Here is a 15,740-nt window from a genome sequence, read left to right as displayed (position 1 = left end):
GCTCCCCTCTGACCATTCCCCTGATGCGTAATCAGAGAGCCAGCATGAGCTTGTGATACCAGAGCATCTTGTCCCTGCCCATCTGCTCTGGATACTTTTTGAGGCAGAGATATCTATTTCCAGACAAGTGGCACTTGGTTTCAGTGGGAGAATCTGGATCTTTTGCAAAAGGTTTTACACAGACTTGAAATGAAGAAGGGGGAGGGAGGGTGAGTGGGGGGAAAGAAATCTATTTTAGTAATGCTTGATGTTTATAAAGTCTTATAATATTTCAACAAATGGCATGCGCATGCCATACAAAGGCAGCTGTGGAAACAACCTTCTTCAAGAGAGTTGGTACTTCTTTTAATTAATTATTTGAGCAGTGTAAAAGGACATTCACATAAAAAGCCAGAAGTGCATCATTTTAACAGCACAGAACGCTGTCAGTAGTTCTCTGCACTGCTGAAACTTCTTAGACCTGTCTAAATCCTTCTCCTTGCAGCACCTTGCTTACGCCAGGTCGCTCCCCCAGGGCTCCAACGGTGCAGCAGGACAGAGCTGCCCTGCTCCAAACTTCTCTTTTAGACCTTCTGAAAACTGTCATCAGCCCACAACTATGCTGTGGCTGTGGAGGACTGGGGCTGAATGAGCACATGGCGTTGGTGTGGGTGAGCTGCTGGCTGCTGGCCCACAAAGGCCCTGGTGTTGCTGCTCTTACAGACCCCTATTCCTTCTTCCTTCCCTGTCCCTAACTACAAGAGCCAAGCTTTGCTCAGAGGCCAAAGTGGTCTTTTAACAGCGTGTGGATGTAGTGGTGCGAGGTGTGGATTAATAATGACATGCCTCAATCACCTCTAGTCCTGAAGATTGCATATCTTCATTAAAAACCTTTGGGTTTCCAGAGTTGAGAGACCGTAGAAATAAAGGTATCAGCTGAAAATGGAATTGCATTTTCGTGCAGGGGGGAAATAGATTCTCCCGCACAGCTGATTGCCCTCCTACCCCATGCTTGTGCCGAGCGTGGAGCTGCTTTGTGTGTGTTCATGCACAAGGCAGATGAAATGACTCAGCTCCAGGAGTCAACGAAAAGCTTAAACAGTTGCAATATGGTAGAAAGCCTTGTATGTGGACTTTCCAACTACTTACGACCTTTTATACAGTGGTATACGTGGCTTTATCAGACAAAAACCTGAAGCAGGAATCCAGCTTGTTAACAGAATCACTTGGGTTACAAGTGATGTTTCTTCCTTAATTTTACAAGCTTGATCACCACTTTTTAAATGACAACATTTATTCCTAGAAGAGCTGATGGAGATATTAGCCACGTTGCTGATTTATGCTTTGGATACCATCAAGTTGTAGTTGTGTTAAGAAATGAGCTGTAAGCAGGGAAGTGGAAACTGTGGCTTAAAAGGTGAATATCCTCTGGATATTTAGGCACAGGTCTGAGGTCACAGCTTAAAATTAGTATTAACAACTCCTAGAAGTCTGCAGGGGTGTGTGGTTCCCTTCACTCCCTTTTTTTTTTTTGTATTTTTTTTTTCTGTTTGTTTTGTATTCCTAATTCAGTTGAGTAAACCATTGCACGGTTGGCACTCCGTTGAGGACAGCTTGGGGACTGGCTGAGTGAGACTACATCGGGTCAGACTTGAGATGCATCTGCAGCATGCGTCATTTATTTGTCATTTGATTGACGGGAGTTATTTACTGGTCTTGTTGAGTCCTTCCTCTATTATATGCTGCTCTGCAAGAGGAAGGATAATGCAAGTGTACGTTGTGGATTTGTTCCAAGCCATACGGACATGAGCATTTCTTGTTGAAATGCTAGTCTCATTTGGGTGGCATAGCAGAGGGTTAGGCTGTAGGAAAAAAAAAATCTATTTTTTTTTTAGATATAATCTCATAATAGCTGAAAAGTCCAGCTTGAGGTAGTTACTTGTTTTGGAAAATCGTAACACAAGGAGCTAAAACTCAACCAAGTTGTGTGCAGTGGAAAACAGAGCTGGATGCTGAAAGGTCCTGGGCAGACTGTGCCAGGAGAGCAGTAACATAATCCGTAATGTAAAGTACATATTATGTAAACATAACATTTACTGTAATGTAAAGTATAGCTGAGAGTTCGAGATAGGTACAGAGGGAGAACATTTAGCAGCCTCCAGTATGTTTACTTTGGAGAAATTGCAAATGGATGTTGGAGAACCCACTCCATGACTGGTGTTTAGATTAGGAAGCCAGGCAGCCAAATATTGCTGTAGAAAATGCTGAAATGCCAAGACCCTCAAACATTGAGGCCATGTTGTTTTAGGAACCTAAAGGACAAGGAAAACCAAACAGATATCTGGATGCCTTCTTTACCTAAGAATACAACTTTTAAGGGGCTTAAGAAAATAAAATCCAGGTATGTTGTTACCTGGGCTGTTCTGTTCCACAAAGATTCCTTTAAAATGCTGTCACTTGGTTGAAATAATATGAGTGTTTTCAACATCTTCATAGACAGAAATGCATGGCCTTTCTCCTTCACCAAATCACTTCTGTCTTCTGGGCTACTTATTTCTTCAACAGTGGGTATTTTAGCGTTACTTTAGCTTCTCCTCTGTCACTTCCACCTGTAGGCTCAGTGGTATTCCTGAGCAAGTTGCACATCTACAAGGAATTTCAGGGCTGTGATCCTTCAGTAAGGCTCTGTTACCTCTCCTGGGGTATCTACATGGTTGGGAGAGCTGGGAGTGGGAGAAGAAATCTGGGTGTGTAGCTGGGTAATTGAGTTTCTGAAGGGCTGCTTGGAACCAGAGTCAGGCTGATGAGGAAGCAGCACTGGATGCCTGGCTCCAGGCAGTCCTGTCAGCTCAAAAATGATAGTTAGGATGGCTGTTACCACAGGAAAGGTGAAAGATGTTGTCTTTTCTTTCATTGCACTGCCCAGTGAAAGCTACTGAATGAAGCCAGGTAAGCTTGTCTACGTCCATCGTGATGATGGAGCACAAATATTGCTTTGGGTAGAGCCCTGTAATCACCTGGGAGGAAAGAATTAAAACATCTCAGGTATGTTCTAAGAACAATGTAGTCTTTAAACCTCCCTGTAAATGTGGAACAACAGAAGTGGGTTTCTTCACAACCACCTTTATAAGCCTCATGTTCAAATATTGTGACCAATGATTGAATGGATTACAAAGTTGACACCAGGCAAAATATTGACTTACCTTAGCAGTGTACTAGCCCTAGCCAGCCCCAGCAATGCCTGTCTTCTCATTCTGCTGTCCTGAAGCAAGTCTGCATGTTGGGGAAGACACTCCTGGCCCTGTGGCATCCTCCTGAGTGATCAACTGATGTTCCGAGAGTGTAAATATCACAAGATTTGGAATACAATCTGGAAAGTTAAGTTAGAGCTTGTTATGCGGTCGGTGCCAGCCCTGCTCAGGCATCCTGCTGGGTGGCTTCTGCCTGGTCCCTGGCTGGGCAGAGACAAGATTTCACCCAGCTTTTGGCAGGATGCTGGTGCAGGCATGGCCTGGCGCTCTGAGGCTGCACAGGCAGTAATCTAGACACAGATGGATTTCAAAGGAGCCTCCAGGCGGGAACATTGCTGCTTCTCCGATGTGGGTTAGTTGGCTAGCGTGACAGGCAGCTCTCTGGTATGACAGCAATTAAAGCCATAGCAATAGGATGCTCATAGAAGTGGCCAAAATAATAAACACAGTGATTTCACAGCTCAGAGAGTAACTACATGGGCTGCTTTTGGTACCGCATCGATGCGGTGGTGGCACCCTGGCCTGCCATCACCACGACGTGAAGATCAGTGGCGTGTTTTCTGGGAAGTCTCACGCTGCCTGCTCTTCTGCTTGGGCTCCGTGGTCGTCCTTGCTGGCTTGAGCTCTTGCTTTACATTTTTTTGCGGGACAGATGCACTGGTATTGGGAAGACCTGAGAATTTGCTTAATTTAGACTTATTCCGTTTGCTTTTTGTCTGTGTGTGGAAACTGGTCTATTCTAGTCCTATCCTGGCTGGATCTCCTTTTGAACTGATGTTCAGACACACACGAGGCCAGGGAGGGAGTATTTGCCAAACAGAAGTTGGGCAAGCCACAACGGGCTGGATTTGAGTGAGCAAAGTAAAAAATGAAAATTACAGGAATGTAATTTTGAATGTCTCAGTGAGTCACAATCTGTTTGTTAGCAACAAAACGCTGTTTGGAGATGGGCTGGGAAGAGGAGTAAGAGACAGATCACATGGCCTTTGCTCATGCTGAGCAGCCCATCGTCCTGCTGTGGGACTCCAAAAGATTTGTGTTGTCAGACAGGAGGCGTGATGGCAGAGAGGTGTCCAGAAACAGGGAAGGAATCGAGTACATTGCCTGGGGCTTGCAACCTAAGTCAGGGCATGATTCTGCTCCATTCTCTTTTCTAGATCAGTCTGGTGCTTAAAGAGATGGGTACACTGCTGTCTAATCTGGAATAAGTTTTACTTCAATATTAACCTGAAAGTAGATAGGAAGGCAAGCCCTGTCCACATGAAGGCAGCTTTGTTGTTTAGTCTTTAATAATCATCTAATTTTAACAGAGAGGCCTAATATCTGTGTGATGATTAATTTCTGACTGTTGGATTACTGAATGTTATTCATTTAAAAAAAAAAAAAAAGCTCAAAGTATTGCCTGTGTTGCCTTGGACAGATTCTCTATGGGGACTTCTGCGTTTGAAGACCCCATTTCCTTGGCACTTTTCAGTGATGACTGTGTTGGAAATAACATTTTAAAACTGTTTTCCTAGCAGAAGTGACTTGATACTTCTGCCTCCATCCCGGCCTTCTGTTCAGGGACTCTGAGAAAACAGAAGCAGGGCACAGCCCTCTCTCTGTGCCATGCATAGCTGTGTCAGCTCCAAGCACGGGCCTTCTCCGTGGCCACCCGGGATTGCGGTTGTTTAATGCGTGCACGGCACTCCCGCCCATCCAAAGCATTTGCTTGGAGCGATTTTGCAAATAGTGAGACTTCAGGGAGCGCAGGGAGCTTTCAGCGACCTAATGAGGAAGGAAGATGCTAATGCCCTAGGTTGGATCCTGTCATTTTCGCTCATGCTCAGAGTTCTGTTGACTGGGAGAAACCAGGGGCTCGGGCATAACCGGGCCACGCTGCTAGTGATACTCCTCCTGGATGTCACATTGCTTTTTGCAGGGTGAGAACTGCAGTGAATTGCAATCGGAGTGACTTTTAGTGAGTTCTTTACAAGCTGGTTCATAGCCTCAGTTCAGCAACGCATCCATTATTCATTGGGTTTATGACAGTTCCTGAGGGGCCTAATAAAACTCAGGCTGAATTACGGTGGGCAGCAGAGCCCCTGCCCCGATCAGGCTGTGTGGAGGTGCAAGGCAGGCGAGATGGGGAAGGGGCTGGCAGCAGAGCGCTGCGTTACAGACTTAGCCCCGTTCTCATTCAGCAGCGCACGGTCGCTGCGCTCTGCCTGCGTTGATGTGGGGGCTGTGTGTGAGAACATGACACAAATGGAGAGCAGAAGATTGCTCTGTTCCAAATTTCCCTTTTTTTATTTTTTTTTTTCCCCCGTCCTTTCATGCCTGTGATCTAGCTTCTTTTTCTGTTGTGATTTCCAAACACACCAGGTTGCTTTCAGGGTGAGGCGATTTAGGAAGAGGTGAGCAGAGAGGCCAGCCATGGGTGTGAGATGGGCTGGGAGCTTCCAAAGGATGGGGGCACTGGGGCTGTCACAGGGCTGTGGTGGTGTTTGTTGCTGTTGATTTGATTTTTGTAGAGAGAGCTCTGAAGCAGACCTGCCGTGTGACTGGGCCTTTTGTAGGGTAGGTGAAAGAAAGCCTGTTTTGGGGAGAGCTGACCTGATGACCCGATGCACGTTTTTCACGTGCAGGGACAAATCTGCTCTCCAGCTGATGCAATTCTGGATGAGTGGTGAGGAAGAAACATACACCAGCTTTACAGGGGTGTTCCTGGATCTGCTCAGTCCCTTTTGAGAGAGGCTTGGGGTGCAAGCATGGTAGGTGCCCACCCAGCCAAGCTTTCTCCTTGCTTCTACTTCAGAGATGTCCAAGTTCAACTCCCTGCCGCTTTGATTCCATGGCTTCAAAGGTTCAACTCCACTAAACTCTGTCCCATTCTTCTGATTTGGGCACTCTTTCTTAAGGAGGGCTTTTGACAAATTTAACCTAAGGACGTTCTGGCTAGTGTCACCGGTAGCCAGATCTGTGCTATACGGCTCCTTGGGTGTCCGTCGTCTACCTTTGTGTTTTACAGAGCCCTCCTGCCTTCACATCTTTCTCACGTCAATAGCTGGGAATTGCTCTTCCTGCCCTAAAAGAGCAAACCTTTGGGACTGCAGATGCGTGCAGTGACAATAAGTCACTCCCTTGGGTACTCTCTGGCCCCTGAGGTGGGCTCGTGGTGACAGTACCTGGCTGTTGGCATCCTGTGGTCAGCACAGGTTGAGTCAAGTTGTATGCAGCACCCAGTGCTCTTGTGCAGGTGTTTGGGTCGGGACTTGGGGGTGGGGAGTGTGTTAATTTTAGGTTGATGTCTTATGAACTCTTCTGGATGAAGCTGAGACTGAGAGAATAAGGGTCTTAGCCCCTGCTTTTATTAATTGGCCCTTTTCTTCTTTCAGTCTGCTGCTAATAAACGTGTGAACTAAAGACAAAGGAAAGAATAAATGAAGAATGACTCCTGTGGAGCCTATGGAAATGGGAAGATGCAAAGCTGGAGGTAACACGAGTGTTGGACTTGGGGGCTCATCTTCTCCTGGGTGGACAGGGGCTTTGCCTCCATTCCTGCTGAACTCATACAGAGAAGATACCTGTTTTCTTCCATTTTAATAGCACTATAACACTGATCCAAACTGGATCAGTGCACGCCTAGAAGTTGTCTTTCCATGGAGAACTTGTTAAAATGTTTTTTATGGAAGTCCTCCCTGCAGCTAGAAACCCTTTCAGAGTTTTTCTTTTTGAGGAGCACCGTCAGTGACTGTGTGAGCCCCTCCACAGCCTGTGCCAGTGCCAGCCTGCCTGCCTGAACGTGGCAACCAGAGGGACTGGCCAGCACATCCCAGGGAACACGGTGCCACCGTGTTGGCTGCTCGCTGCCAACCCCTGTGGAAAGTGCCAGGGGAATATAACAGTGTGACTCACGCTACAGGCTGCTCCCTTTTGTTATGGAAACTGTTGCCAAAGACTGAAAATTAGGCCCATAACAAAATAAATAGGTGATTTGTGTGTGTGTGTATGTGTGCAAACATCAGTTAGCACACCTTTTTAATTTTTTTTCTCTATCTTGTGTTTTAGTCTCTTATCTTGTGAGCCTTTGGGAACAAAGAAAGGATCTGAAGGACATCTGATTCCCTGCCAGCCAAATCTGGTAGCTGCTCACTGTTGGTGCAGACATGAAGATGTGGTGCTTGTACGTCTCGGGACATCATACCTATGCTACATACTTCAGCTGCCTGGGTAAGCAGCTTCCTTTAATCCACAGAGCCATTACACTCCAGAGTAATAAGGCAAGACACCTTCACTAACAACTCATAGGTGGCGGTGCTTCAGCAGGAAATTCTCATCAAGAGCTGCATGCACAGAAAATATTTGAGGGATTTGCAGTGAAAATAGAGGGTTACAGAATCCAGTCAGGAAGGCCAGAGTGAAGGAGGTGAGCAGAGGTCAGGCACATGGAGAGACTCGTGCTCTTGTACCTCAGAGCGTAGCAGGTGTTATTGTCAGCTCCCTAACAGCAGAGCAGCCTTTCTCTTGAAGGTCAGCCTGTTAAGAGCTGACTTTCTCAAATAGACAAAGATCTTTGCCATGAAGTAAGGCAAACTTCTGCATAAGATGTTCCTTCTATTTCAGGAAAAGAAAATGCTATTTTGAAGTGCTCTTTTGATTGGGTCTGTGTAGTACAGCATCCTGCCTTGGCTGTACAACTGTAGAATGGTTTGGGTTGGACTCTGGACCTGCTCCAACAGGTCTGTGTCTGTCTTGTGCTGGAGGCCCCAGAGCACTGGTCACCATTCACTGCTGAGAATTAGGGCTGGAAAGCCTTCACCAAAAGCCTTCACCACAGCTCCCTGTGCTTTTGTGTGAGGACTTGTACCAGTTACTTGTATTATATGAAACGAAAAATCTTTATATCTATTTCCATTTAATGTTGTGACTATCCCTTGCTAAGTGTGTGCACATAATTCTGGTTACCAAATATCTCCTTGCTTACAATTTGCTTATCAAAACTAGAAGGAGTCAGAATTGTCTCAGGTGCAATGTATTGGACTAGGTCAGCATTACTCTCTTGCCAGGAGTTTTTCCTGGGCAAATAAAGGATCTAGCTAGCATTCATATAGATTTTTGTTTTGTTTTGGCAAAGCATTAGATGATTTCATACGTTCATCTTGCTTATGGTTGTCATAAGGACTGTTTGGAAGTCTTAGCTCTAAATTGTCTCAGGTAGATGGCTGAAAAAACAGACATCTCTGCTGTTGTAGCTTTAGGATTACATCTCCACAGTTCAAAAGTCCTGTAAAAGTCTTAGATGGAAGATGCTGGACTAGACCTCAGTGGCGTTGCCACCTTTTCTGGGGTGGTTTTGAGATGCCATTGACACAGACTGGGATGGCACTGATGTGCTCCATTTATTCGCCATCTGCTACACAGCAGGAGCAGCAGGGATTTTCTTCAGAAAGTAGGTTCTCCTTTCAGGTCTCTGTGTTGCTGTTGAAAATACAGAGCATCTCATTTCATTTTTAGAGGGAAATTAACCTAAACACAGGCCTGACTGTGCCATGGCTGCTAAGCTGATGGCCATTGTATTTATCCTTTAAGGACACATTCATGGCAAGCTTCAGTTCAGAGGTCGTCTGCAGCCCAACAATGTTAATAGATCCCACTCTCCACTCCATGCCTTGGAGGAAGGCACAGTCCTCATAATAGGCCAAATTCATGGACTTATATTTGTTCCATAATTATCTCTGGAAAGAAATTTCTCACTGATTAACATATGCTCAGAAGCATTCACAATGAATAGGCCTTATAGTTTTCAGCGTACCGCAGACATTTGGTCGTATCTTCAGCTGGTGAAAACTGGCATCGCTTTGTTGCCTTTCCAAGTCATTTTACAATGAGTGAAGATTGGTCCTTCTGTTCTCCTTCACATGAAGGTCATGTAACTATTGTGGCTTTGTGCAATATGTTCTTTCTAAAGGAAAATGAATGTATAGTTGTCTTTTATTTTGCAATGATCTTCTAAAGTACCCAGTTCAAAGATTCGGCGTGCTTGACACACTTTCCACCCATTTCTTTCAAATTAATAATCCTCTGATGCCTCTCACATGATCTGTTGGTCCTAGGAGGGTTTGAGCTTTGATGGAGGAGGGGTCTTTGAACAAGGGAGGACTGGAAAATCTGGGGAACTTCTGTTTCACAGCCTTTGATACTGTGCTGATACTCTATCCTACTGTTAGGCTGCTTCAGTACTTCCAGGCTCAGGGTCATTTCAGAAAAGATACGGGAGGGATTCTCAGTTGGCTTTTCTTCAGTTTTTGTGGCTGTCTGGGGGGGGAATACCCTAATAACTTGCCCACCAAGACTCCCAGTACCTTGCTTTCAACGGCATCTGAGGCCAGGATGCTTCAAAAGAGCAGAGCAGGGAACCGGCTCCCCCCGAGAAAAGGTCTCATCCTGAAGCCTCGGTAAGAGGGCTGGCAGGTGGGCATTTTTCCATCCCTCCCTTTCCTCTCCGTGATGATTAAGAGCATCAGCTGCTACTCACCATGAGCAAAGCTTTAAGAATTTCTCTCACAGATAGCCAAGACATGAGTTGTTCTGAAGGCCGACTGAAACTGGGGATCAGCTTCCTGCACAGTCAGGCCTTGGATCAGATCCCCCTGTGTGGCAGGGAAATGTGTTATTAGCTGGGCATGCTCCAGGCCTGCCTCCAAGGGTCCCCAAAATGAGAGCTGTCTAGGAGTCTGAGAGAACTTACAGAAACAAATTGACTGGAGAAGGTTTCAGGCGCTTTAGGAGATGAGGAGGAAAAGTCCCCTTTGAATGCTGATAGATTTGGGGCTCCAAAGCCCAGCAGAATCAGTGACAGAGGAAGAAATGAGCAGTTTGGCAAGCAGCAGCAGGAGTCAGATCTGATTTCTTACATCCTGGGAGTTCTGCAGTGTCTAGGGAGAGCTCGCGTTATCAGCCCTTCCCCTAGCAGGAGCACCAGCAAAGATTTTCTGCTCTGCTTGGCCACTAGATTTCTCACAATTCCTATGAATTCAGTATCTTGGAGGCCTTTCCTTCCAATTCCCAGAATGTTGAAATCAAACAACTCCCACAGGCACCTGGGCACGAGGCGAGACCACACATGGAGCACAGCCCTTACGAGCTGGGAGGAAATGGCTGCAGATCCCTTCTGAGGCAGGTGCCACTTTCCTCGGTCTGATCTCCAGGAAGGATCACCTTTGAAGGGAACAGGGTGACTGCCCTGTGACACACCAGGCAGCTGTCAGTGCTGTTTCACTTCGAGGCAGGCACTACCTCATCTCAAAGCTCTTGTTTGCACTTGATGCTTCCTCAGACATCCTGAGTCACTCTTTACCCGCATTCACCCTGGATACATCTGTTTTCTCTGTGGTTGTGTGGTGGTTGGGAAAGTCCTCAAGTACAAAGAAAGACAAAACTGGCATCTTCCTCAAAACTTAGCCCTGCTGTTTTTATAATGAGAAAGCAGTTTGGATGTCCCATTCCTTGAGAAAACACAACTGCATGGCAGTCTCAGCATTTCTCAGGTCTTGAAACACAATGTAGTTTTGCTGAATGCTTGTGGTTGGGGTTCTCCTGGGGTGTTTAACTCCAAGGTGTTTAGGACAAATTAGATTTTTATCAAAATGAGAGGTCTAGGAGCACCCTCTCAGTCCCTTCCCTGGAAATGGCTGTAGGTCTGTGTCAGCATGAAAGAACGAAATGAACAATTTTATTCTGATTTTCAGTTTTGAAGGGTGTTTGGGTGTTCAGCTCAGCCCTGGCAAAAGTTTGCTGCTTGCTGCTGTCTGTGCATGTGGATGGCTCTGAAACTTGGATCACTTGATCTTTGCCATTGGTTAGGAGCATGTGCCCAGCTAGCTATCTGCGTCAGCTGAAATGCATTTACATTTATTTGCAGTAATTTGGTCGTGAATTTTGTTTGAGCATTCAATAAGCTTTACAATACTTAAACAGTGAAACTTCTACAAAAGCAACTCTGAAAACTGAGTAAGAAAAATGTAACTGCCTGTAACAAAACCTTCCTGCTGGCAAGCATAAATCAGTGTGTTTTTAGTAGCTTTTGATGAGCATCTTAATGGGGAAGTTTGACTTCATTTAAATTTTCAGCCATTGTTATATTGCCTCAGTGATCACAGATGCTCTCGTGAAGGAGGAAACTTCAGAAAGGCTTAGCATAATATGAGTTTAGCTGGAATTGGAACCTGACAAGAGAGGTGTCTCTGGCATCTGACAAGTAAAGTCGGTACTGTACATCTTGCCAGGGTGCACAAAGTCTAGGTCAATGTTTCATCTTGTTTGGCTGCTCACCTATTGATCTTCCCATGTCTCCTACCTTCATTTTCTACCAGTAGGCAACAGCATTCACTCCTGTTACACCCGATCTAGGAGGCATGGAATAAAAATTCAGACCAAGAGGAGAAACTTAACAAAAAAACAAAACAAACAAACAAACAAAAAAACAGCATATGTGCTGATGGCATCAGGATATTGGGAGGGTAGAAAAATTGTGCAGCTACCACCACTTTCTTCCTGGTCACATAATTCGCTTTCCTCTACCAATGTATGTAACACAGCGACTTGAGAGTTTTGCCTTTTTTTTTTTCACCCTTTTATTTTGCTCCTGTTTCAAAGCCAACAATAAAGGGAAAAAGCATCGATGAACATCCTTATGGCTTAGGAACTTGAGGAGGCATAAATTGAGGGCTTTAGGCACTTATCTTCCACCAGCTGTCCCAAAGGCCATTCAAGCTGTAAAGCCCATCCATCACTGTGGCTGCTGACGCCAGTGCCACTGCCAGAGGAAGATCAGTCAGGCTGGATTATCAAAGTCAAAGCCAGAGACGGTTCTTGTGGGAAGCGGTTAGGAAAGTCTCATGTCTTTGCTCCTTACTGCGTAAGAAATAAAAGAGGGATTGTGCATGAGGGTTGGGAGTGCCCTGTTTCTCATTATTGAAACGTGTGGTCTTGAAAGAGAAGGAGAAGCCCCTGTACAAAAGATAAATCATGTTAGTGCTGTTTGTTTTTCTGTTTTTGCCTTCCAGTGCTCTGGTCTGGGAGCAGGAGGCAAGGGCTTTGTGCATAAGCTCTTCTATTTGGCTGATAGTAACGGTGCAGCTGTTTATTTTGCAGTGAGACAGAGATAGGCATGGGGAAATCAGACCCAAGAACCGGAACCAAAAATGTGGAGTTAAAGGCAGATACATACACCTCTATCTCATAACAGAGTTTAACTCTGCTCCCCAGTGCCAGCTGAGCTGCTCGCTTCAAGAGCTGTCAGGAGGCAGAGCTGTCACTGGGGCTGACAGATTGATTGTGCCACGGGGATGGATGCGACTGGTGGCATCTGTCTGTGCTGGCGATGGGGAGGGAGAGGACCTGCCTGCTTAGCTCAGGGCACGGTGGGTTTGGGAGCACCTGGAAGGCATCTTGGGGCACGTGTGTGAGCAAAAGGCAGCTGCTTGCACTGCCCCGGGGGATGTGCTGGGGCATGGTTCAGTCACCAGTCCAGTCTCTGGGCTAAGTTCAGATCAGAAAGAAACTCAGAATTATTATTTTATTTTATTTTTTTTCCTGAAGGGGGAACCAAGCAAAATGACCAGGTTTTACTAACCAAAGCACCGCTTTTCCGACACCTCTACCCCATCGCCCGAGGTGGGATTTCTTGGGGGGTTGTATATGTGTTTCACGGGGATTTTAGGAATGAAAGCTTACCTGGAAACCAAATTCCACCTCAGGAAAATAGCAACAAGCTTTTTTCCAGTTTTGTGAAACATTTCTCGTAAGGCAGGAAACAGTCCCTTGCCTCCTTCCCTGTGGTTAAACAAGGCTGAGTGGATAGGCAAGATGAAGATTGATGGTGAAGGGCCCCCTGTGCCCTGGGGCTCGCAGGCACTGCTGCTAAGCTGGCAAAAGCCAGAAAGCTCCCACCTACGCCTTCAGTGAACCAGGACCTGCGGCACTAGGAACATGCCCCAGCAACAGATCACTAAGGCCTGAACAAGAAGATACAGGTATGTGCCAAGGTCTTAAATCCATCTTCAGGAGGAATTTTGCACAGAAATTCAGTGAAAGACAAGGAAATAGCATCCTTTTTGGACCTGTGGGGAGAAAGTTCAACACCATCGACCAACATGTCAATTAGTCAGTGGGTGAACTTGAAAAAAGGAATGGTACAGCTCAAAATACTGTGGCTGCAGCTTGCCCTGCATGGTCTGGTTGTGCCAAGTTTCCCTCTAAAAGGTTGCTCAAGCTACTCTGGTAGCAGACATCTGGGAGCAGTGACACAAGGCATAGCTGCAGGGCAGGTGATACACTCCCTCCCTCCTGTGTAATATCTTCACTGGCTGCTTTGCCCACCACCAGATTTGATTAAAATCTCTCAGACAGCATTAAAAATTCAAAGAATGCTGCTAATAATTTTCATGGCTGCTGACTACGGTAGGCATCTTGTAGTTCAATCATTAGGTCAAGCTGTGGGGTCATCCTGACAGAAGTGTGAGATGTGTTGCGCATGGACAAGCGAGCCTGGTTCTGCTCCACAGCGATTCCCCCACCCTGGTAGGTCTGCAGGAGTGCCCCGTGGATGGGACATCATGACACAGTGAGAGGCTTCTGTAATTGCCACTGCTGGCTGTCTTGGCAGGGGAGCTGAGCACTGAGCTCTGGAAGAAGCCTCTTTAGTTAAGGGCCAGGGCACACAGGCAGCAGCGAAGGGAGTGCGATTATTTGTGGACAGACAGCTGACAGCATGCTACAAGGCTGTTATTTCAGCATATTTAACTGTCATTTAAAATCAGGGTGTATATTTAATGCTAAAAAAAGCTGGAAGAAGGCAACAGGATGAGGGGCTGAAATGGAATGTTGCAAGAAATCAAAAGCGCAGTTTCCAGGAGCTACGTGACTGGGTATTGCTCCAGGTGGGAAGCAGCATGTTTTCCCATATAAGCTCTCACCTTATGCCCCACTAGAGAGACCTGGACTGACTCTAGCCAAAGCCCACCTTCACCTTCTCTTGACTGCGACCACTAACACATACCAGAGGGAAGTATAAGAGAGGAACTGTAGGTAGTGTGGTCCTTCCCTTGGCATAACCTCCTGTGCATCCACCCGACAACTGGCATCAGCATCTCGGTGAATTTTAGTGGACCTGGTAAGTGCAGTGGTTCCGGCTCTTGTGCCATGAACGCTTTAATCACCGTACCACTATCTGTGTCTCTACAGACCTCTGTCACCTCCCCCTGCCATCTCTTTTCTGAGCTGAGGCATCCTCCCACATGGAGACAGAAGCTGTGCAGTATGCGGAATCACTGGTTAATCTGTTCTTCTCTGCATATTGCCTGTGCTTTCCAAGAGAGGGTGATGAGACCCCCCACAGGAATCATGACGTAGGTGCATCTTCTTTTAGTGGTGGCAAAGCTTCACCATCTTTTCCTCTAGCCAGCCTTTCTGCACTATTTTCAGGGATCCTGTGTGCCTTCATCCTGAGCCTCGAGCTGGCATTTTAAAAGCACGTCCTGCAGTGGCTACAGGCAAAATGATAGAGGACTGTGAGAGCAGAAAGAAGCATGGTATGCTCACAAAGCAGAGAAATGCACTTGTGGGTAGACACTTCTGTGAGTTCTTATTTTATGCTTGCCAGTGTAGTATCTGTACCTGCAGAGCATGCCCCGTGTCCCTGTGGTGCACATTCATTTGGTCTGGCTTGGAAGTGACCTGACTGCAGTGAGCAAGAAAAGATGAGCAAAGCAGTTCCCAATTCTTGGTTGTATCTGAGACCTCTCTGAATTACTGGCTGTTTTACACGAATACTTTGCTAGAAAGAAAGAGGAAGCATTGGTTTGAATTGTTGATTACAGGTGTTTCACAATGACCTTGGTGTTGCCTGCAAGCAGAGTCAACTGTGTATCAGACACCAAGGTTAAGCAACAGCAATGCAATCTGGCCTTGGGGTTATTCTGTGTACATCCCCTGCTCACTTTGTGGTTTTGAATTTCCCTAAAACTGTATTTTCATAAACCTAAGCAGTGAAAACAAAATCTCCCTTCTCTGCATTTTTATTCCTTTTTGTAGATGTTGCTGTCTCTCTGACAAGATAAATTTGATCATGAAATGCCATGTTCCCAGTTCTTGACTCTTCTGCTTCCTGTCTGGAGACCTCTGTCCCCTTTGTGTATGTTTGAATAGAAAACTCTAGTTGGTGGCTCAAGCAGGTGTTGTACAGTTCATGTGTATGTACCATGTATGGGTTCGTAGTACCTGCAGATGGGACAGCTTCTTCTGCTTCACAGAGAGCAGAATTTCTGTCTGTCGATCACAGCTGCCACGGGGACTGTATCTCCAGTTCTTGATTTTTTTTACTATGTTGTTTTTACTAATCCAAGTACAAGCCCTCTCTTGCTCTTGGAAATTTCCACTGGCTCCACTCATATAGGACCTCAGGATTTGACTTCACTGTTCAACCTGCTGTGCTTGTCAGGCTTACTCTATCAATTTTTATTCAATAAA

The 15,740-nt window shown here is 46.0% G+C and overlaps 1 long non-coding RNA gene across 25 annotated transcripts in view; it reads left to right on the top strand.

Annotated features, from left to right (window-relative positions):
* The window catches only part of LOC137862221 (uncharacterized), a 221,972-nt gene that overhangs the window by 42,190 nt on the left and 164,042 nt on the right, over positions 1-15,740 (top strand). For 24 of the 25 annotated variants that reach the window (XR_011100102.1, XR_011100100.1, XR_011100091.1 and 21 more), the window contains exons 2-4: positions 5,858-5,983; positions 6,608-6,705; positions 7,281-7,442. This is a non-coding gene — a long non-coding RNA (uncharacterized lncRNA). The remainder of the gene's footprint in view (positions 1-5,857; positions 5,984-6,607; positions 6,706-7,280; positions 7,443-15,740) is intronic. The other variant, XR_011100093.1, reaches the window with a different exon arrangement.

Source organism: Anas acuta, chromosome 11 (assembly GCF_963932015.1).
Source record: "Anas acuta chromosome 11, bAnaAcu1.1, whole genome shotgun sequence".
NCBI classification, from domain to species: domain Eukaryota; kingdom Metazoa; phylum Chordata; class Aves; order Anseriformes; family Anatidae; genus Anas; species Anas acuta.
Note: the sequence above shows the minus strand (reverse complement) of the source record. Positions and strands in the feature narration are given on the sequence as shown.